Below are 24,105 nucleotides of genomic sequence, written 5' to 3'. Positions count from 1 at the left end.
AGCCCATGAAGGGCCTGACTCCCATTTCAAGCATTGGTAAAGGACGCCATTTATTTGTTCTTAACCGATATAACGGAAATGTGCTCACACTTTCTTCCCCCCCTCCATATTGGGGCCTTAGTAGTTCGAGTAATACCCGAATAACGGGCACTGTGCAAACAGTTTACACTGCTGAGAGCATTTGTTAATTGTAGATCGAGGCAGTCATCTAACTTTGACTAGGAGAGCAAAACTACAAGGCACAAGTACAGAACTGATCAGAAGGAATTTTTTCCCCAAGGTTCACAGATATATATATAGATAGAGAGAAAGAGAGAGAGTATAGCCTCCCAGCAAAAGCATTCCATCTATTAAAACATATTTTTTAATTTGTTATTTTTGATTTTTGTAGTCCAAAAGCAACAGGTCTGCTCTATGCTCCAGAGGAAGCAATTCAGATCGTCATTTCAGTTCTCTCAAAATCTCTGCTCCAAAATCATTTACAACACTTGTCAAAGCAGAACGTTTCAGGAACAAATAATACTATCGTGTAGACATAGGGAGCTAAATTGTATAATTTTATAATCAAGTCTGCTTCCAGTTTCTAAACATATGTCTTTTGGGGCTTCCTGTCATTTCTTTCATCTACTTTACACATTGATGAGATGTCAGAAATGTCTAAAAGATCATGAATTTAAAACATGCCCGTAGTACAGTGCTCAATTAAGATTGCCATGACTGTCAACATTTACTAACTATTCATCAAGTGATGGATAGCACTGTCTAGGGCAACTTATTTCAGTGACTAGCTTGTAATTAGACTAAAAAAATTTCAGTTCTGAGAGGTTTTTTTAAAAAGACAGAAACAGTTGCAGAAAAATGAGATTGACATTTTAATAAACTACAACAAATCTTCAAATTGACGCTGTCAGTGCTTTTCATCATCTTAATTCAGATAAATCTTTGTGAAATAATTAAACTGGAAACAAGGTGCAACTTAAATAAACCTATTTCCAAGAGTAAGTATAGCATTTTTGATGAACACTAATAGAATTATTCTACTGTTTTCCTCAATTTTCTCCCTCTCCTATTCGTGCTAAGATATGGTTCCCTAGGTTCTGGTTCCATAGACTCTGATTCCCCTCTGGTATCTCATCTAAATGGTCGTTCTTCAAGTACAGTTCATGTTCAGTTTATTGCAGTGGGGCCATGATGCCGTGATATACAGATTACGTGGGAATGCTCATGAGATAGCGTTGATGCTAATGAATAAGCCCTGACCAGGGGTACTGAAAACAGACTCGCTTATTCTTGGCCTTTCACATATTTGTGAGCAATTTCAGAACTTGGTGCAGTATTCCAGCATCTTACATCCTGGGGACATGACCAGCCAGCTCAGGTGATTTAACTTTTCAAGTTGCCTTATTGCCAGCTGCTTCTTTCTCGATATTCTTCCTCACCTTAATTAACCCAATTAATCCTAAGTATCTTGCAAGGGCATTTGAACTATGAACTTCCGAATCTAGCAAAATCAGAGACGAGCCCGCCAGTGGTACAGGCACGTCTGCGTAGGCAGTTGTGCCTGTGCTGGTCCCATATCTCAGCTTTTTGTCTGCAAATCTGTAAGTTCCTCATCCTCAAGTACCTGTCCAACTCCCTTTTAAAATGATTTATGGAACCAGCTTCCTCCATCTTTTCAGTTAGAGCGTTCCAGATTCTGAAGTGAGTGAAAGAAATCTCCTCCTCTCCCCTCTATATCTTTTTCAAATGATTTTGAATCTATGACCTCTAGTTATTGACCACTCACCAGGGGAAATATTTTTTTCCCTATCTACTCTATCAAAATCTCTCATCAACTTGAAAACCTGAAGTAGGTCACCTCTTAATCTTCTCTGATCCAAGAAGAAGAGCCCTAACTTTTCCAACCTCTCCTCATAATTGAAGTCCCCCATCTCTAGTAACATCCTATTAAACCTCCTCTGTACCCTTTCTAATGCCTTTACATTTTTCCAGACGTTTGGTGCCCAGAATTGGCCACAATACTCCAGCGGAGGCCAAACCAGTGATTTATAAAATTCTAACATGATCTCTTTGCTCTTATATTCGATTCCTCTATTTATAAACCCAAGTAACCCATTTGCTTTTTTTTAAAATGCAACTTATCAACTTGCCCTGCCGACTTTAAGGATTTGAGTATATGGACAACAAGGTCTCTCTGCTCAGCTATACATGGTGAGCCTGTTCCCTTCACACAAATAGGGGCTGAAATTGTCCCTTTCTATAAGGCCCGTGACCGCCTGAAAGCACGACCATGGATCAGTGTGGACTGGCCGCTGAATTGCAGTACCCTCCTTTATTTTTGGAGCAGTATAGGGGACCGCACTGCCCTTTTCCTGCCACTTGGTGCACGCGCCGACCCCTTACCGTCTGGCGCTGACCCCTTTCTGAAATTACCCCGTGGGAAATTTCCCCGTTCGTACATTGCCCCGTGGGAGCGGTGCCGCTGCTGGTTGGTGCCCCCGACAGCTTTTTCTGTCGGTGCCCTTTCTGTGGCTTGGCGATGCGGCCGCCCTTAAAGGGGAGGTGGCGCTGCTGGCGACTCCATGTTATTTTTTTTTCAGCCGACCCCCCTCCTGGGTTCCAGGCCGTTGGCCTGGCCGAATCCCTCCCTGGTGGCCCAGTGTTTGCCACTAATGTGGCTGCAGAGTTCACAGCGGCTCTCTTTAACTCAAGGGGAGGGACATTGTGACGCGCCAGCGTGATGACATCATCAGCGTGGTGCTGATGACTTGCAGCGTCAGCCACTCCGACCCGCCCCTATTTCCGTCCCGCTAGTGATTGCTACTCCGACCCGACCGCACTTCCGCCCTGATGATGAGGCCACTTTCACCCCGCTCCAAAAAACCCACAAAGTGTCATGTATCTTACATTATTATATATAACTGTATCCGACATGCTATACATGACTGTAATAAGATATGACCTGTAACCACCAGCATACCCTACCACCAGGGGTGCACTTGCAAGAGACAGGTATATAAGGACAGGTCTCAGGCAAGTGCAGCATTCCAGAGCTGTGAAATAAAGGTGCAGGTCCAGAGTGACCTTGACTTCACTACATGCCTCGTGTGAATCTGTACTGAGGGGACAGGACTTTACAGTGGCGATGAGTTACGGGATTACAGAATCCACAGAATGGCGAACAACGGATCAGATGAAAAGTACAATGCTGGAGACAATTGGGAGGACTTTATAGAAAGGCTCCAGCAAAGCTTTGTAACCAAAGACTGGTTAGGCGACGATAAGGCAGACAAGAGAAGAGCCCATCTCTTGACCAGCTGTGGCTCGAAAACATACGCTTTAATGAAGGATCTGTTGGCACCCGAGAAACCAGCAAGCAAGTTGTTTGAAGAATTGAGCACACTGGTAAGAGACCACCTGAAGCCAGCGAGCAGCCTACACATGGCCAGACACAGGTTCTACAACTTGAGACGCTGTGTGGGCCAGAGCATACTCGACTTCGTGGCGGAACTTCGGAGGTTGGCTAGTTTATGTGAGTTCTCCGATGAACTGAGGAGAGAAATGCTGAGAGACTTTTTCATTGAAGGAATAGGCCACGCAGGCATATTCTGAAAGCTCATAGAGACCAAGAACCTGACCTTAGAGGCATCAGCACTGGTTGCACAGACATTCTTGGTAGGGGAAGAAGAAACGAGGTTGATTTACAATGCAGGTACGACAACTAACAAAATATCGGAACAAGAAGTTCACAGCACTAAACAAGCTGCTACCCCCACACACAAACAAAACCGGGAGAACAGGCTCTCGACAGCAGGCAGAAGCCATCAAGGGCCACAGGAACGGCCGTTCGCACCTCATTAACCCACAATGTGAGCAATCAACTATAAACTGAGAGAAGCTCAAGAGAGATCAGCCAGACGCAGCTCATTCTTTGGGAACAAGTTGAACAATGGAACAGGTCTGTGCTGGAGGTGTGGGGGTGGGCACTCGTCAAGGGGATGTCGATTTCAGCAGGCTGTTGGCAGAAATTGTGAATATACAGGGCATTTGGCCCGCATGTGAAAAAAAATGGCAGCTCAGCTGGTATACGAATCGGATGGGTCGGAAAGCGGACCAGAAAATGGTGGGGACAGTACCCGGGACACCAATGTACAGTGGGTCAACACGATCAATGGCCGCTGCTCCTACAACAGGACGCCTCCTATAATGATGAGGGTCCTACTCAACGGGATATCTGTCAACATGGTGCTGGATACGGGAGCGAGTCAATCTCTCATGGGCGCTCAACAATTTGAACACTGTTGCCGCATAAAAGAGACAGACCAAAACTCACAAGGGTCGACACCAAACTAAGGACCTAAACCAAAGAAATCATACCAGTCCTCGGCAGCGCCATGCTCTCGGTCACACACAAAGGGACAGTGAACCGACTTCCCCTGTGGATTGTCCACGGAGATCCCCCAGCACTGCTGGGGAGAAGCTGGCTGGCAAAACTAAACTGGAAATGGGATGATGTCCATGCCATGTCATTAGAGGAACGGACCTCCTGCTCAACAGTTATAAAGCGATTAGAACATCTCTTTCAGCCAGGTGTGGGCACTTTCAAAGGGGCCAAAGTCAAAATCTACATCACACAGGATGCTAGACCGGTCCATCACAAGGCCAGAGCTGTACCCTATGTGATGAGGGAAAAGATTGAACACGAACTAGACAGGCTTCTGCGGGAAGGCATTATATCACCTGTGGAATTTAGCGACTGGGCAAGTCCCATCGTCCCAGTCATGAAGCCTGATGGATCCGTACGAATCTGTGGGGACTACAAATCTACCATAAACAGAGTCTTCCTACAGGACCAGTACCCGCTGCCCAGAGTGGAGGACTTATTTGCCGTAGTGGCTGGAGGTAAACTTTTCTCAAAATTAGACCTCACATCTGCGTATATGACGCAAGAATTGACCGAGGAATCCAAGCTACTCACCACCATCAACACACATCGAGGCCTTTTCATATACAATCGATGCCCATTCGACATCAGGTCAGCAGCTGCCATATTCCAGCGCAACATGGAGAGTCTGCTCAAGTCCATCCCGGGGACGGTTGTATTTCAAGACGACATACTTATCACGGGCAGGGACACCGACTCCCATCTCCGTAATTTGGAGGAAGTACTAAAGCGGTTGGATCGGGTAGGCCTACAAGTCAAGAAATCCAAGTGCCTGTTTCTCGCACCCGAGGTTGAATTTTTGGGCAGAAGGATTGCCGCTGATAGAATCCACCCAACAGAGTCGAAAACAGAAGCAATTCGCCTGGCACCCAGGCCCCGGAATGTCTCAGAACTGCGCGCCTTTCTCGGGCTACTCAATTACTTTGGGAACTTTATGCAGAACTTAAGCACGCTGCTGGAGCTTCTCCATGTGCTACTCAGGAAGGGGTGCGATTGGTTTTGGGGGGACGCCCAGGAACGCGCTTTCAATAAGGCACGCAACCTTCTGTGTTCCAACAGTGTTTTGACTTTCTTTGACCCAGGTAAAAAGCTAGTTCTCACATGCGATGCATCAGCATATGGGGTCGGGTGCGTTTTGTAACATGTCAATAGTGCGGGCAAATTACAACCCATAGCTTATGCCTCCAGATCACTTTCGCGGGCGGAGCGCAGGTACGGAATGGTAGAGAAGGAGGTGTGTACGGTGTCAAAAAGATGCACCAATACCTTTTCGGGGCCAAGTTCGCGTTAGAAATTGACCACAAGCCCCTCACGTCCCTCCTATCCAAGAGCAAGGCAAGAAACGCCAACGCCTCGGCGCGAATTCAACGGTGGGCACTCATGCTGGCGTCCTACGACTATACCATAAAGCACAGACCAGGCACAGACAACTGTGCCAACGCGCTCAGCAGGCTACCCCTGGCGACCACGGAAGGGTCTGATGAACAGGACTGTGAGATAGTCATGGCAATCAATGCCTTTGAGTCCACAGGTTCGCCCATGACGGCTCGCCAAATCAGAGCCTGGACGGCCAGCGACCCCACGTTATTCTTAGTAAAAAGATATGTCCTAACCGGTGACTGGGCAGAGGCTCGCAATGCCTGCCCCGAGGAATTAAAACCCTTTCACAGGCGCATGCATGAGCTATCACTACAAGCAGACTGCCTGATGTGGGGCAGCCGAGTAGTCATGCCTCTGCGAGGCAGAGAGGCATTTGTCCGGGAGCTCCACCGTGAGCACCCGGGGATCATTCTCATGAAGGCCATAGCCAGATCCCATGTTTGGTGGCCTGGTATTGACGCGGACTTGGAGCTCTGCGTCCGAAGGTGCACCATTTGTGCCTAACTCAGCAATGCCCCCAGGGAGGCTCCAATGAGTCCCTGGCCCTGGCCTACCAAACCGTGGTTGCGGGTGCACGTAGACTATGCGGACCCATTCATGGGCAAAATGTTCCTCGTAGTTATAGATGCATTTTCAAAGTGGATCAAATGCACCATTTTAAACTCGAGCACAACCTCCACCACTGTGGAGAGCCTTGCAACCATATTTGCAACGCACGGAATCCCTGACACATTGATCAGTGACAATGGTCCGTGCTTCACCAGCACAAAATTCCAAGACTTTATAATTGACCACGGCATAAATCACGTCAAGACGGCACCGTTCAAGCCAGCCTCCAACGGCCAGGCGGAGAGAGCAGTGCAAATCATTAAACAAGGCATGCTCAAAATCCAAGGTCCCACGCTGCAGGGTCGCCTGTCGCGACTGCTGCTGGCATACAGATCTCGTCTGCACTCACTGACTGGGATCTCCCCCGCGCAACTGTTGATGAAAAGGACTTTAAAAACAAGGCTCTCATTAATCCTCCCAGACATGCACAAAATCGTTGAGGCAAAGTGCCATAAGCTGACTGAGTACCATGACAGAAATTCGAGGGGGAGATGGAATGAGATAGGGGACAAAGTGTTTGTACTAAACTATGGCAGGGGTCCCAAATGGCTTGCAGGGACAGTAATGGGCAAGGAAGGAAACAGGCTACTGGTTGTACAAATGGACAATGGCAAAACCTTCCAGAGGCATGTAGATCAAGTCAAAAGCAGATTTACCAACAACACTGCGGAACCAGAGGCAGACTACAATGTGGAACTCGCACCACACCTGGTGGACAGACAGAGGGAACAACCTGAGGAAAGGGCAATCCCAACAGACAGCCCAGGCGAGTCAACAACAATCACACCAATCGAAACAGACAGCCCAGGCGAGATACCAGCAACCACACCTAAAGAAAAACAGACACCAAAGCAAACAACTGAACCACAACTCAGACGCTCCACGCGAGAGCGTAGAGCACCTGAGAGACTGAACCTATAAAGACAATAAGACCTTGGGGGAGGGTGATGTCATGTATCTTACATTATTATATATAACTGTATCCTACATGCTATACATGACTGTAATAGGATATGACCTGTAACCACCAGCATACCCTACCACCAGGGGTGCACTTGCAAGAGACAGATATATAAGGACAGGTCTCAGGCAAGTGCAGCATTCCAGAGCTGTGAAATAAAGGTGCAGGTCCAGAGTGACCTTGACTTCACTACATGCCTCGTGTGAATCTGTACTGAGGGGACAGGACTTTACACAAAGTGCTGAATTTCTCCGGATTGTCTGTCCCATGCATTGGGGTGGCCGGAAAACTTCAAGAGCGGTAGATGCGACTCGTTTCGGGCAGGGGGCAATTTTGGCCCAATCGACTCCCCGGAGAATATGAGCAGATAGGCAGGGCTGGAAACTGGCTGCTAATTGGGAAACTTTGGTGAGCTGGCAGCTCTGATTCCCCTTTAAAAGTGGGTTGCCTGCAAAGTCCCCCAAAAGAGAACAGCGTATTTGAGAGCAGCATATGCGTGAAGAGGGCAGCTCCAAAAACTCCTGCATTCAGGATTGGAGGAAATGCAGCATAGGAGGGCGATCCTGTTTGATACTGAAGACACTCACCAGTAAAATGCCAGGTACCTGTATAAGCTGCAAGAAGAGAAATTGGGAAGGGCGGAGTGCAGATGGGGGTAAGTGAGTGAGCTCAGTCTCCTGGGTCTGCCGTACTTTCAGGGATAGAAGATGCAAAGTGTACACAGAGCATTTACCTCTTTTTTTTACAACATACTTCATTCAACAAAAGCTTCATGGACAGAAATAAAGTAACAAAGCAGTTCACAGATCACTTGCAAAAGGCTACTGGCAGGAAAAACATCATGTATACTAATGTGAGAAGAGCTAAAACAGAGAGGGAGGTGGTCAGGACACAGCGATGCTGATTTTGATGCTCAGGCACTTAACAGCTTCATAAATGTACTCTGCTTACAGGCAAAAACTCCTCATAATTATTGAGAGAGTCAGAGAACATGGACCGGCAGTGGGCCAACAAGTATCCTCTATTTATTAAGATCATTTGCACACTGACTCCCTTTCTAAATTCTAAATGTGGGCTACACTTATTCAAAGTTTTATGATTTTATCTCTTTTAGAAACCATTGTCTGAGGTATGCACCTTTTCTCTTCCTGCAGGTTCTTCCCAAAATGGAAAGCCCATAAGACACAGCACCATGGCCTCAGGCACTTCATAGTATGTTGTGTCAAGCACTCCATCTATACCAAACATAGCACAGATACTGACACCCCAGAAAATGTAGTTAGTGCGTTTGAGGAAGGGGCACTGGGTGAATCACAAATCACAAGTGAGAAGGAGAAAATGGAGTATGCAGGAGATGAAGATGAAATATCCGGCCGGTCTGTGAGCCCATACTGCATGTCAGCTGGAAAAATACCGTGGACACTGGAAATCTGTAATATAAACAGAAAATGCTGGAAATACTCAGCAGGTCAGGCAGCATCTGTGGAGAGAGAAACAGAATTAATGTTTCAGGTTGATGACCTTTTGTCAGAACTGGAAAAAGTTAGAGGTGTAACAGATTTTAAGCAAGGACAGAGGCAGGGAGAGGAGGAGAAGGGGAGGGTGGAAGGTGGGAGAGATTAAATGACAAAAGGGATGATAGTTCAAGCAAAAGGGGTGGTAATTGGACAAATAGAGAAACAAAAGATGGGTCTAGAGGAGCTGGAAATGGCAACAGCAGAATCATTACCAGCACCTGCTGTCTGAAAAAAATGGGAGCAGTGTTTATGATCTGAACTTGTTAACTTGATGTTGAATCCAGAAGGCAGTAAACTACCTAATCGAAAGATGATACGTGCTGTTCCTTGAGGTTCTGTTGAACTTCATTGGAACAGTGTAGGAGGCTGAGGACAGAAAGGTCAGAGCCATTTTAATTATCCTCCCCACTCCCACTCTGACTCTGAGGAGAAAAAGACTTTTGAGGGATGTTTCAGTTTTTCCCATTTGACTACAACGCTGGCTGGTTGCCCAGTTCTTGCTGGTAATTTTCTTATAATGTTAGCACGACAATACATTGTACTCCCGAAGTTTCTACCTTGTGTAATGTCTTTTCCTCTAAGTGAATGGATAAATCTACTCCAAGCCTGTAGGACAGTGCACACAAATTAGGAAATAAAAAGTAAGAACATATAAAGCTTGAACAGAACTATATTCCATTAACAGACCATTGTCATCATATAATGCAGCAGTCTGAACTGACACCGTGAGCAGGTAACTATTATGTCTGTAATGTACTTATGAATGACTCCACGAGGCATTGTGTTGTACTCAAACTATAGTGACCTTGGTCCTTTATTCGTAATGCCGCATGGTAGCTCCCCTTTTATACAGCCCCTGCCACCAGGGCAGGAAACCCCAGTCTCCACCAGTTGCACCCTCTAGTGGTGCCAGCATGTATATACACAGTGTAAACCTTATTGGTAGTACATCAGGTAAACAAGTCTCCATCTTATGCAACTATACAGTGACTGCACAGAGAGTTTATCTATAGTCTGCATATATAACAGTAACCTGCTGCAGGCCTTTGCAAATGCCATTTTCCCTCATTAGTTGCTGGGGCAGGGTGCAGAAATGAGGAATTTAAATGCAAGAATACCTCGGTCAAAGCTCAAACTGAACTATACACGATTAAAGGTTGAATAATCCACAGATTTTTCAGCCTGATTATATCCTATTTGTTGTATGATCAAGAATTATAATAAAATGAAGTGTTGATTGGTTTAATTCTGATAGGCTCTGCTTCATGGGCTGCAGATCAAAGAGTATGTTTTGAAAAAATAGCATTAAACTGTTACAATTTGTTTGTCTACAGTATTTTATTAATATGTCTGTGTTTATTTGAAAAATATGTTTCAGTGCAGTGTTGCTTCACTTGTGTGTCTTTTCTGATTAGTTAAAAACCCTTGCTTATTTCCTAAATATATTTACATTTTTATTTATTTCTACATCTATGCTTACCCATATACAATCTTCCAATTTTAACCTTCCTGTTTTAATCAGTAAATATCTAGTTTTTGAAGGCGGTAGTTAACACGGGATTAATTGTTCTTGCTGGGAAACCATATATCTACCATTCCGCGAGGAAGACATCCTTCTAACCAATAGCCTCAAGTGAAGTACGCCAATATTGTATCCACATGCTATAGTTGTGCAATTATAGTTGAAGTTAATAAGTTATATCCACAGTAATCATGGCCAGAATTTTCCTGTTGCCGTGCATGCGACATTTGAGGCGGGTCAGGAGTAAAAGTGAAAATAAATCGTAGTGTGTCAGGAACCCGCCATTATTCCGCCTACCTCGTGCCTTTAACTTGGGCGCATTTTCCAGCACGGCAGTGACCCGAATGGCAGAGGTGAACGACCTAATTTAGATAATTGTTACCTTGTTGTCAGACCCTTAACCGTATTTTTAACGAGACCTTTCGAATTTCACTGGATGACCATGGGAATCACGCAGCTCGGGAACCATGTCTGTCAAGCTGAGGCGGAAGTTCAGTGGCCATTGATCGAGGTCATTAATGCAGAGCATGGAGAGCACAATAAATACTGACACCCGACACCAGCTTTCTTTCCTAAGGGAAATGTTGTTGTTTTGTGCATTTTCAGCACAGATTTAGGTGTCTAGAGTTTGCAAGTCTTTTCTGAAAATTCGGAAACCACTCTCACCTCATTGCTACCACCTATCACACCATTGACAGATTGCTGCTCTGATCTCTACTTGACCTGTCATCTATTACATCAGCATGGGTGCTATTTATACTGTCTCACCTTGATCTTCAGAATTGGACAAGGATGAGCCCCAACACCAGTAGGAGCAGGTACACCAGCAACGACACCACCACCAACCTTCTCCTCCATGACCTGATGCTCCACAGGAGCGCATCAGCACAGGGCTACACCGTGCCAGAGGCTATACCCCCAACACAGGATATACAGGCAGAGGATGAGCTTTCTCAACATAACTGAACAGCAATGCCAAAGGAAACTCAGGCTATTGTGCTAGGTCGTCACAGACATTTGCACATTGCTGGAGCAAGACCTGGTGCCCAGAGGACCTGGTAGAAACACCTTACCAGTGGTTGTCAAAGTCACCAGCACACTCAACTTCTTTGCCTCAGGTTCCTTTCAGCGATCTGCAGCAGACCTTTGCGGCATCTCGCAGTCGGCCGCCCACAAATGCATCACACAGGTCACCGATGCCCTGTTTGACAAGTCAGCCAATTACAACAACTTTGCCACTGATGAGGCCAGTGTTACTGAGCGGGCGCTCGGCTTTGTGGCTCTGGCTGGTTTCCCACGGGGACAGGGCATCATTGACTGCACACATGTGGCCATCAGGGCACACCATCATCACCCAGAAGTGTTTATCAACTACATGGGCTTCCACTCCCTCAATGTGCAACTGGTCTGCAACCATAAAATGATCATCACGCCTGTGTGCGCCAAATTCTTCTCGGCCTTTTGGCTAAGATCATGCGTAACTGACCTGACAGGGGAGTAACCATGACCCCAACGTGGTTCTCCCTGGATCAGGAAGGTGATTCTCCTATGCTTTTTGGAAATAGGAGGTGGGTGGGGTGGCTTGACCCATCCACCTCCACGGAGGTGTGTGGGGGGCCTGACCCATCCACCTCCATGGCACGAACCTGGTATTGCAGTACTTCCAGGAACGGTGCTTGGGCTCTAGGCCTTTTGGCTAAGAGCATTGGCGCAGGGTAATCCTTGATGTGTGCAAGGTGACCTCTGGCGTTTGTGATCTGACAAAGAATTGGAAAGATTGGCAACGAATAAATAAAAAAAAAAAAAATCCCTGGAAGTTGTCATGACTCTTTCGTTCTGCGCCAGTCCACCCTCCCTCAGCTCTTCAAACCTCTAAACAGACTTTCCGGCAGGCTGCTTGGAGAGAAGGGCTATCCACTAAAGATGTGACTCATGACACTCTTGAAGAAGCCAAGTACTCACGCCGAGGGGAGATATAATGAAAGCCACATGTCCACCAGATTTGTCATAGAGCAAATAATAAGCATGAAAAAAATAAGCGCTTCAGATGCCTTGACAGATCTGGAGGAGCATTTCAGTACGCACTGGCCCGGGTCTTCCGAATTGTCGTCATCTGCCACACGCTGCTCAACACAGCGCATCAGCGAGGATTAGCGCTGCATGAGGAGCAAGGCTCTGAGTGTACAGCCTCTTCAGAGGAGGAGGAACTCGAGGTCCAGATGCCACCAGCACCCGAGCACATTGCTGCCCGGGAGGCCACGGATGGCCACATCATGGCCAGATTTACTTAACTTTTTGCATTGCAACCATATGGCTGCCACATGCTGTGGCAGGTTCCATTACCACCACACCCCACCCTCAGCAACACCATAAAGCATCCCTGCACTGACCAAGCCATTCCTTTCACACTGACCTCCATTGCTGGAGGTAACGTTATATCTCACCGTTCACTCCAATTCACTCAGCCACTTCCAACGTAGCAGACAAAATTGGGCATGACTGGAAACTGGTGAAAATAAATAATTTTATGTGTCGCATGAGAGTAACTGAACCTTAACAGAACCAGTTCTTTAAACACCCATGTGCTTACCCTTGTGCATCTACCTCTGTGTCATCTTTCACTTACGCATGCTTCTACGAGGTAGAGGCAGCATGCTCACTTACTTGCTGTGACTGCGACTGAGGATGTCCACTGGATTATGGAGCCTCTGATGGCCCCACCAAAGTCGGCTCCTCCTGCGACTGTGCAGGGGCAGACTTGGCCATCACGTTGAGGAGGCATGTTGGACTCTGACTGAGGGGGAGGTAAAGGGGGAGAAATGTGAGCGTTTTAAGAAGAGCCTCCACTTCCATATTCCTCTCACCATCATCCCTCTCATGGGCCACCCACAATTTTCTGCTAGCAAGGAGCTAGACAGCACCTTGCTGCACAGGAGTGGGGCGATGAGGATCCACTTTTACATTTACATCCCTCCTGGTGAGGCAGTCTATGAGCCTCTGCCATCTGTTCTCCATAGACAGCATGTGCTCCAAGTGGCATATTAGCTGCTCTATACAGGTGGCCATCCGTTCCATGGAAGAGCCTACATTCGCCATCGCCTGCTATATGGTGGTGCTCTTGTTGTAGATCGGCTCCGCCATTCTCCGCACATTTGCAGATATCGGGGTCGTAAAATCTGTCCAAAGCCTCCTGCATTTCTTCCTGCACTTCCAAAATTGCCCTCTTTCTCAATGGTGCTTATGGCTGAACATCTGCATGCAGCAAAGCAGATCGTCCTGTGCCCTCCAGCAAGGAGTTTCCACTGCTGTCCCTATCACCACATCGCCTTTTGCTCATTTGTGACTTGTGAGACACCAGGTGACAACACTACTCTATCTCGCATAGCACCCACCGAGGTGTGTGTTTCTGCGCTGATGCTAGGGGTGCTTGGGTCTGCTGATGGTGCACCCTCAGAAGCTGGAGGCTCCTAGAATCATAGAATCATAGAATGGTTACAGCACAGAAGGAGGCCATTCAGCCTGTCGAACCTGTGCCGGCTCTCTGCAAGAGCACTTCAGCTAGTCCCACTCCCCTGCCCTTTCCCTGTAGCCCTGCAAGTTTTTTTTCTTCAGGTACTTATCCAATTCCCTTTTGAAAGCCACAATTGAATCTGCCTCCACCACCCTCTCAAGCAGTGCAATCCAGATCCTAACCATTTGCTACGTAAAAAGGTTTTTCCTCATGTCGTCTTTGGATCTCTGCCAATCACCTTAAATCTATGTCCTCTGGTTCTCGAACCTTTAGCCAACGGGAACAGTTTCTCTCTATCTACTCTGTCTTGATCCCTCATGATTTTGAATACCTCTATCAATTCTCCTCTCAACCTTCTCTGCTCTAAGGGGAACAATCCTAGCTCATCCAGTTAATCCACATAACTGAAGTCCCTCATCCCTGGAACCATTCATATAAATCGTTGCTGCACCCTCTCTAAGACCTTCACATCCTTCCTAAAATGCGGTGCCCAGAATTGGACACAATACTCCAGTTATGGCCAAACCAGTGTTTTATACAGGTTCATTATAATTTACTTACTTTTGTTCTCTTATGCCTCTATTTATGAAGACCAGGATGCCATATGTTTTTTTTAACCACTTTCTTAACCTGCCCTGCCACCTTCAACGATTTGTGCACATATACCCCCAAGTCTTGCTATAACATTGTACCCTGAATATGTCTCTGTAGGAGTCATTGTTCCTGAATATGTCTCTGTAAAATAACCTGCTGTTCCATTCTGTGTGGGGCCTCGGTCCTACACAGAATGGAACAGCAGGTTATTTTACAGAGGCATATTCAGGAACAATGACTCCTATCTGATAACGTGGGGATGGGGCAGTGTCTGTATGGACAGAATGTTCAGGTCAGGTTTAATTTGATTGATGAATTTGTACTAAAATCCTAAATATATAAATAATATATAATCATAGGATTGTAAAAAAATTTTTTTTAACCAATAAGGGAATTAAGGGTTACGGGGAGCGGGCGGGTAAGTGGAGCTGAGTCCACGGCCAGATCAACCATGATCTTGTTGAATGGCGGAGCAGGCTCGAGGGGCTAGATGGCCTACTCCTGTTCCTAATTATTATGTTCTTATGTTCTTTCATTTATATTGCCTCTCCTTATTCTTCTTACAAAATGTATCATTTTGCACTTTTCTGCTTTAAATTTCATCTGCCCCGTGTCCGCCCATTTCACCAGCCTGTCTATATCCTCTTGAAGTCTATCACTATCTTCCTCACTATACTTCCAAGTTTTGTGTCATCAGCAAATTTTGAAATTGTGCCCTGTACACCCAAATCCAGGCCATTGATATACATCAAGAAAAGCAGTGGTCCCAGAAATGACCCCTTGGGGAACACCACTGTATATCTTCCTCCAGTCTGAAAAACAACCGTTCACCACTACTCTGTTTTCTGTCACTTTGCCAATTTCGTCTCCATGCTGCCACTGTCCCTTTTATTCCATGGGCTTCAAATTTGCTGGCAAGCCTATTATGTGGCACTTTATCAAACATCTTTTGGAAGTCCATGTACACGCCAACTGTATTGCCCTCATCAACCCTCCCTATTACCGCATCAAAAAACTCAATATAGTTAGTTAAACACAATTTGCCTTTAACAAATCTGTGCCGGCTTTCCTTAATTAATCCACACTTGTCCAAGTAACTGTTAATGTTGTCCTGGATTATCGTTTCTAAAAGTTTCCCCACTGCCGAGGTTAAACTGACTGGCCAGTAGATTCTGGATTTATCCTTATACCCATTTCTGAACAAGGATATAACATTTCCAATTTGCCTGTCCTCTGACACCATCTACGTATCTAATGAGGATTGGAAAATTATGGCCAGTACCTCCACAATTTCCACTTTTACTTCCCTTAGCAACCCCCTAGGATGCATCCCATCCAGTCCTGATGACGTATACACTTTTACAGCCAGCCTTTTTATTACCTCCTCTTTATCCTGTGGGAGAGCATTCCAAATCGTAACCACTTGCTGCATAAATAAGATTTTTCTTACATCACCTTTGTTTGGGAATGTAATATCAAGAATGGATAATGATACCATTATGCATATGATGAACATTCACTGGCTGCTGACATAATTCCTTTTATGAGTGACTGTCGTATGCCATGTGGTTGTATGAGATGTAATTCTGTCACCAGCTTGCTGAGATGTCCCCCTCTCTCTGCTCCCGCCACCAGCTGCTCTGCAACTCACAAGACTACAGGGCGACCTCCTCTGTGAGAATCATAGGGCTAGATTTTCGACAGGTTTGCGCTCGTTTTTTCACCTGGACAAATTGCAAAAACGACTTTTTTTGGCGCTAAATGAATCGCACAACATTTTGTGCCCGGGCGGAACTTTCGACAGTGGTTTTGTGGCAGCACTAAAACTTAGCGCCCGCCCGATGTTTTTACCATTTGGATGACGTTAATCAGCATGCAACGCTGCACTATCACCCCGGGTGGAAAATTTGGCGATATTTTCCGATTTAGCATCCGCCAGGGAACCCGCCAGCAAAAACCAGTCGAACCCAGGGCGCACCCGGCACTAAAAAGGAGCATAGGTTGAGTGCATAAAAGGATTTGGAGAAGAAGGCTGCATTTTATACAGTGAAGTTTTATGTGAGTTTATAGTTCGTTTTAAAGGATATATAAGTACTTTTTTTAAAATGGGGTCTATACTATGTCAGCCATTATTCCTGGCTGCTGTATTTATACAGCGTCAAGCTTGAAGAAGGCTTATTGATGAGCATTTTGAGTGTAATCGAAGACGTCGCAGACATATGGGGAGGAGGCCTTACCCCCCCCCCCCCCACAAATTTACAGGCAACAGCGCTCATACCTGCAGCTCTCTAAGGCACAGTGCATTAGCAGGCTGCACTTCCGAAAAGAGGTGGTCACAGAGATATGCCAGCTCATAAAGGCAGACCTACAGCCTACTAGTGGCAACAGGACTGCGCTGCCCATCGAGGTGAAGGTGACTGCGGCACGTCTGCTATGCCTCCGACTCCTTTCAGGCATCAGGGGGGGGACATTCGCCAAGTGACTGCACTGTATGTACGCAGGATGGACTTCATAAACTTCCCAATGACCAAGGAGGCACAGAATGAGAGGGATGTACATTTTGGATGAATTGCTGGCTTCCCCAAGGTTCAGGGTGCCATTAACTGTACGCACATCGCCCTGCAAGCACCTTTAGACAATCCAGACAAACCGAAAGGGATTCCACTCCATGAACGTACGGATCATCTGCGACCATACTCAGTGCATCATAGCAGTCAATGCCCGATATCCAGGGAGCATCCATGATGCTTTCATCTTGTGCGAGAGCAGTGTCTCATACCTGTTCGAGCGTTAACCACAAGGCCAGAGCTGGATGCTGGGGGACAAAGGTTACGGCCTCGCCACCTGGCTCACGAACCCCTTCCGGAACCCTCAGACAGAAGCCGAGCATCGCTATAATGAGAGCCATATAGCCACACGCAGCATCGTTGAACAGACAATTGGAGTGCTCAAGCAGTGCTTCAACAGAATTTGTAAACTTTTAAAACTTTTATAAAATAACAACAAATCAACAACAAAACAACAACCCCTACACTGAACATCTTTTACCTCCGGCTCTTCCGCCCCCCCCCCCCCCCCCCACCCTAACCCCTCTCCCTCACGTCATGACCCTACCCAAGTTGGCACCAAGAGTTTGTGCAGCACAGCAGCAGGAGTTCTGCTGTATTGAGGGGAAAGACAATGGAGACGCCATGTGTGGATCCACTGGAGAAGTTCGGGGTATGGAAGGCCCGGCTTCTGAGTGGCAAGCCTCTTGCTCGGCGTTGCCACTCACAGGTGATGTGGGTCTGGGTGTGACACTGGGGACTGCAGTATCACAGATGGAGGCCATCAATTGTGCGTGGGCATTGACAGCCTCGCAGGTTTCGCGGCTTGCATGGACAACCTGTGACCCGACCGCCGTCATGTTCGCAGATAGTGTCATGATGCTGGCGGGAATCCTCCCCAATATCTCCAGGAGCTGTTGGGTGAGCTGGACCCTCTTCCTGGACAGACCCACCATGTCCAGGTGTGCATCTGCCTGTCTGTCAGCAGACCGACTTTGCCACCTCACCCTCTGGAGAGACGGCATATGCGATTCAACCCTGGGAGTGCTGCGCGCCACTAGTACTCGGGGCCTTGGATGGCTGAAAGCCCGGGAATGTTTCATCCTCAGACGAGGTGTTGTCCAGAGGAAAAAGAGATGTCGAGTGTATCCACTCCCCCCCCCCCCACCCACTCAGAGTAGACTGCTCCGTCCGCTCCTTTCCTTCAAATTTGTCGTCCTCGTCTTCGTTCTCCCCCCCCCCTGCCCCCTGCCCCCCACATGACGGCCTGAGGTGGAGACTTCCATTGAAGGATTTGGTGCATGCGACTCCTCATCTGGTATTAGAAAACAACAGACGAGTGGTTAGCAGCAGGGGAGGGGGCAGAGTGACATGCACAAGGTCATATAGCACAGGCTTATTTGAAGGACTGTCGCCATTATATGTATGACATTGCCCCAATCCTAGTCCACAGACACTACATCACATTGCCTCAACCCAGCCCGGGGAGTGTGCAGGACTTACTCTCACTATCAAATGGGGGGTCAGCACCCCCATCGCAGTTGCTCTTCCTGAGGCACAGATCAGACCAGCCACTCTCTCCTTGATGTCTGTCAGAGGCATGCTTCGGGGTGGACTGCCACCTGTCTGCCGCTGCTCCCGGTGGTTGTGGGACATCTTTCCCTGCAAAGGTGACAATGGGAATGGTTACCAGAGGGCTCATCTGTTCTTATGGCACACACAAATAAACACCAAAGCACTTATACCATACTGTGTGCATTTAATACAGTCTTCTGTTTAATGGTCCTGGAAGTTGCATATGGTTCATGAGGAAGACATTAAAGTGTAGAAACATCTTTTAAGATCTCAGAAAGCAATCTTAATAATGTGTAAAGATCATTCATGGCAAATAAGGTGCAACACTAAGCCGACCTATACCAACAGCATGAGAACAAATAGTGTGTCAGATTTATAATTTAAGTAATGAAGGAGTGCATCAATAAAAATATTACTTACTCTAACGACCCTGCAGTGGTCATTAAACCTCTTGAGGCACTGTGTGTAGGTCCTTTGTATGGCATCAATATAGGAGACCTCTTCAGCTATGCTGCTCCAAATTCTGTGAAAAACGGCTGGGAGGGATTTACTTGCACAACCCTGTTTAATTCTGTCCATCTCCTTTCAACAGCAGTGACAAGGGCCTCGTTTGACTCACTGCTGAACTTTCTGGCTCTCTGCCTGCTCCCATCGTGAATGAAATCTAAAAATGGCTGATTCAGCCCTGGGTGTACTGTGCACGTGCAGCTCTCCCTGATAGCTGACCAGACGCGCGGGAAGAAGAAAAAAATTGCAAAAAGTAAAAAGGGTTCGCGCACGTGCAGAAGTTCCGATTTTTTTTTTCCAGTCCTTAATTTCAGCTCCAGCATACAAATTCTGTTGTGCAATGGCGGATTTATCGCTATCGCTAACGATCTTCACTGTTTGCCGAATTTTGCGAGTTCTGGTAGTAATGGTAATCCAGTGGTTGAAACATTTTTTTTGCTGCGACTATTGCCTGAAACGGGCAAAACCGCTAAAACCCGAAATTGTAACCCATAGAATCATAGAATGTTTACAGCATGGAAGGTCATTCAGCCTGTCGAGCACGTGCCTGCTCTCAGCCAGTCCCACTCCCCTGTCCTTTCTCTGTAGCCCTGCACATTGTTTTCCTTTATATACTTATCCAGCTCCATTGTGAAAGATAAGATTGAGTCTGTCTTCCCCACCCATTCAGGCAGTGCATTCCAGATCCTAACCAATCGCTGCGTAACAAAAGTTTTTTCTTACGTCGCCTTTGGTTCTTTCTACCAAAATGTATGACTTCGCACTTTTCTGCATTAAATTTCATCTGCCACGTGTCGACCCATTTTTTCCTGAAGACTATCACTATCCTCCTCACTGTTCACTATACTTCCAAGTTTTGTATCATCTGCAAATTTTGAAATGATGCCCCGTACATCCATGTCCAAGTCATTAATATATATCAAGAAAAGCAGTGGTCCTAGAACCAACCCCTGGGGAACACCATTGCGTATCTTCCTGCAGTCCGAAAAACAACCGTTCACCACACTCTCTGTTTCCTGTTACTTAGCCAATTACGTATCCATGCTGCCACTGTCCCTTTTATTCCATGGGCCTCAACTTTGCTGGCAAGCCTGTTATGTGGCACTTTATCAGCGTCTTTTGGAAATCCATGTATACTGCGTCAACCACATTACCCTCATCAACTCGTTTAACTGACTGGCCTGTAGTTGCTGGGTTTATCTTTAAACCCTTTTTTGAACAATGGTGTAACATTTGCAATTCTCCAGTCCTCTGGCACCACCCCCGTATCTATGCAGGATTGGAATAATATGGCCAGTCCCTTCGCATCCTAGGATGCATTCATCTGCTCCTGGTGAATTATCTACTTTAAATACAGCCAGCTTTTCTAATATCCCCTATCAAGTATCTCCACTACCTCCTCCTTCACTATGTCTATGACAGCATCCTCTTCCTTGATGAAGACAGATGAAATGTACTCGTTTAGTATCTCAGCCTCCATGCATAGGTCTCCTTTTTGGTCGCTAGTTGGTCCCACCCCTCCTCTTACTGCCCTTTTACTATTTATATGCTTATAGAAGACTTTTGGATTACCTTTTATGTTAGCCGCTATTCTATTCTCATACCCTCTCTTTGCCCCTCTTATTTTCTTTTTCACTTCTCCTCTGATCTTTCTATATATAGCCTGATTCTCAGATGTATTTGCAACCTGGCCTCTGTTAAATGCACTCTTTTTCTGCTTCATCATATTCTCTATCTCTTTCATCATCCATTGAGCCCTGACTTTAGTTGCCCTTAGTGGGAATGTACCTCAACTGTACCTGAACTATTTCCTCTTTAAAGGGAACCCATTGTTCCATTACAGTTTTTCCTGACAATCTTTGATTCCAGTTTAGCCGGGCCAGATCTATTCTCATCCCACTGAAATTGGCCTTCCCCCAGTTAAACATTTTTACTCTAGATTTCTCCCTGTCCTTTTCCATATCTAATCTAAACCTTATATTACTATGTTCACCTAGTGACACTTGCTGCACTTGACCTAACTCATTCCCAGAACCAGATCCAGCAATACTTCCTCCGTCGTCGGGCTGGAAACATACTGATCAAGAAAGTTCTCCTGAACACACTTCAGAAATTCTTCCCCTCTCTGCTCTTTAGACTATTATGATCCCAGTCTTTTCAGAAAGTTGAAGTCTCCCATTATTACAACTGTATTATTCTTGTACATCTCTGTAATTTCTCTGCAAATTTGCTCCTGCATATCTTTCCCGATATTTGGTGGTCTATAGAATACATCCAGTACCCGTAATGGCACCTCGATTATTTCTTAACTCTAGCAATATAGATTCTGCCCTTGACCCCTCCAGGACATCCTCACTCTCCAGCACTGTAACTAATACTGCCATACCACTTCCTATCTTTCCTTCCCACCTTATAACCAGGAATATTTAGTACCCAATCTTGCCCTTTTTTGAGCCAGGTCTCAGTTATTGCCACATCACTTACCTTGTTTACTATTCTTCGTGCGTTCACATACATACACTGTAAACCCATCTTAGACCATCATGTATTCTCTCTTAGATTGACCCTGCCTAATACCTTACTATTTTTTACTTACGTGCTCTCCGCCTCTCCCAATCCTTTGAGCACTTTATATCCCCTTTCTAATGTTACATCCTGGTGCCCATCCCACCATGTTAAGGTGCAACCCGTCAGGCCTGTACTGATCCCACCTCCCCCAGAACTAGTCCCAATGTCCCAGGAATCTGAAGTCCTCCCTCCTGCACTATCTCTCCAGCCAAGCATTCATCTGCGCTATCCTTCTATTTCTATACTCACTTGCGCGTGGCACCGGGAGTAATCCAGAGATTACTGTCTTTGAGGTCCTACTTTTTAATCTTTTTCCTAGCTCCCTTAGATGAGATAAACAGAGTGAGAGAGGAAGTATTAAGGGCTTAGCAGGTTTGAAAGTGGATAAAACCCCAGGCCCAGATGAAATGTATTGTTGGGATAATGCTGGAGTCCATTATTAAGGAAGCAGTAGCAGGACATTGGGAAAAGCATGATTCAATCAAGCAGAGTCAATATGGTTTTATGAAAATGAAATCACGTTTGACCAATCTGCTGGAGTTCTTTGGGGATGTAACGAGCAGGATGGATAAGGGAGAACCAGCAGATGTCGTGCATTTGGATTTCCAGAAGGCATTTGATAAGGTGCCACATAAAAGGTTACTGCACAAAATAAAAGTTCATGGGGTTGGGGAAAATATATTAACATGGGGAGAAGATTGGCTAACTGACAGAAAATAGGGAGTCAGGAAAAATGGGTCATTTTCCAGTTGGCAAACAGCAACTCGTGGGATGCTGCAGGGATCATTGCTGGGGCCTCAACTATTTACAATCTATATTAATGACTTGGATGAAGGGACCGAGAGTAATGTAGCCAAGTTTGCTGATGATCCAAAGATAGGTGGGAGAGCAAATTATGAGGAGGATACAAGAAATCTGCAAAGGGATATAGACAGGCTAAGTGAGTGGGCAAAAATTTGGCAGATGGAGTATAATGTGGGAAAATGTGAGGTTATCCACTTTGGCAGAAAAAATAGAAAAGCAAATTATTATTTAAATCGAGAAAAATTGCAAAGTGCTGCAGTACAGAGGAACCTGTGGGTCCTTGTGCATGAAATACAAAAAGTTAGTATGCAGGTACAGCAAGTAATCAGGAAAGCAAATGAAATGTTGGCCTTTATTGCAAGGGGGGTGGAGTATAAAAGCAGAGAAGTCCTGCTACAACTGTACAAGGTATTGGTGAGGCCACACCTCGAGTACTGCATACAGTTTTGGTCTCTGTATTTAAGAAAGGATATACTTGCATTGGAGGCTGTTCAGAAAAGGATCACTAGGTTGATTCCGGAGATGAGGGGATTGACTTATGAAGATAGGTTGAGTAGGTTGGGCCTATACACATTGGAGTTCAGAAGAATGAGAGGTGATCTTATCGAAACATATTAAATAATGAGGGGACTCAACAAGGTGGATGCAGAGAGTGTATTTCCACTCATAGGGGAAACTAAAACTAGGGGACATAATCTCAGAAAAAGGGGCCGCCCATTTAAAACTGAGATGAGGAGCAATTTCTTCTCTCAGAGAGCTATGGAGACTGGGTCATTGAATATATTTAAGGCAGAGATAGACTGATTTTTGAGCAATATTGGAATAAAGGATTATGGGGAGCGGGCAGGGAAGTGGAACTGAGTCCATGATCTGATCAGCCATAATCTTATTAAATGGAAAAGCAGGCTCGACGGGCCAAATGGCCTACTCCTGCTCTGATTTCTTATGTTTTTATGTATCCTAGGCTGTTTAGAGAAGCAAAAGAGGAAATAGCAGAGACATTTTCGAGTCCTCTCTGACTACAGGTGTGGTGCCAGAGGACTGGAGGACTGCTAATGTTTAAAAAGAAAGAAAGGGATAGACCGAGTAATGACAGGCCAGTCAGCCTAACTTCAGTGGTGGGAAAATTATTGGAAAAATTCCTGAGGAACAGGATAAATCTTCATTTGGAAAGACATGGATTAATCAAGGACAGTCAGCGTAGATTTGTTAAGGGAAGGTCGTGCCTGACTAACTTGAATTAATTTCGAGGAGGTCAATGAGGGCAGTGCGTATGATATAATGTGTATGGATTTTAGCAAAGCTTTTCATAAGGTCCCACATGGCAGACTGGTCATGAAGGTAAAAGCCCATGGGATCCACGACAAAGTGGCAAGTTGGATCCAAAATTGGCTCAGAGGCAGGAAGCAAAGTGTAATGGTTGATGAGTGTTTTTGTGACTGTAATGCTGTATCCAGTGGGGTTCCACGGGGCTCAGTGCTGGATCCCTTGCTTTTTGTGGTATATATCAATGACTTGGATTTGAATATTGGGGGTATGAATAAGAAGTTTGCAGATGACACTAAAA

At 45.9% G+C, this 24,105-nt stretch overlaps 1 non-coding gene across 1 annotated transcript; it reads left to right on the top strand.

Moving 5' to 3' along the window:
* The first annotated feature begins 11,878 nt into the window (after nt 1-11,878).
* LOC139266439 (U2 spliceosomal RNA) lies at nt 11,879-12,075 on the top strand. The gene has a single exon (XR_011593711.1). It is a non-coding gene; the product is annotated as a U2 spliceosomal RNA (small nuclear RNA).
* Nucleotides 12,076-24,105: the final 12,030 nt, after the last annotated feature.

This window comes from Pristiophorus japonicus, chromosome 6 (genome assembly GCF_044704955.1).
Source record: "Pristiophorus japonicus isolate sPriJap1 chromosome 6, sPriJap1.hap1, whole genome shotgun sequence".
NCBI classification, from domain to species: domain Eukaryota; kingdom Metazoa; phylum Chordata; class Chondrichthyes; family Pristiophoridae; genus Pristiophorus; species Pristiophorus japonicus.
The sequence above is the reverse complement of the archived record's forward strand: the minus strand, read 5'-3'. Positions and strand labels throughout refer to the sequence as shown.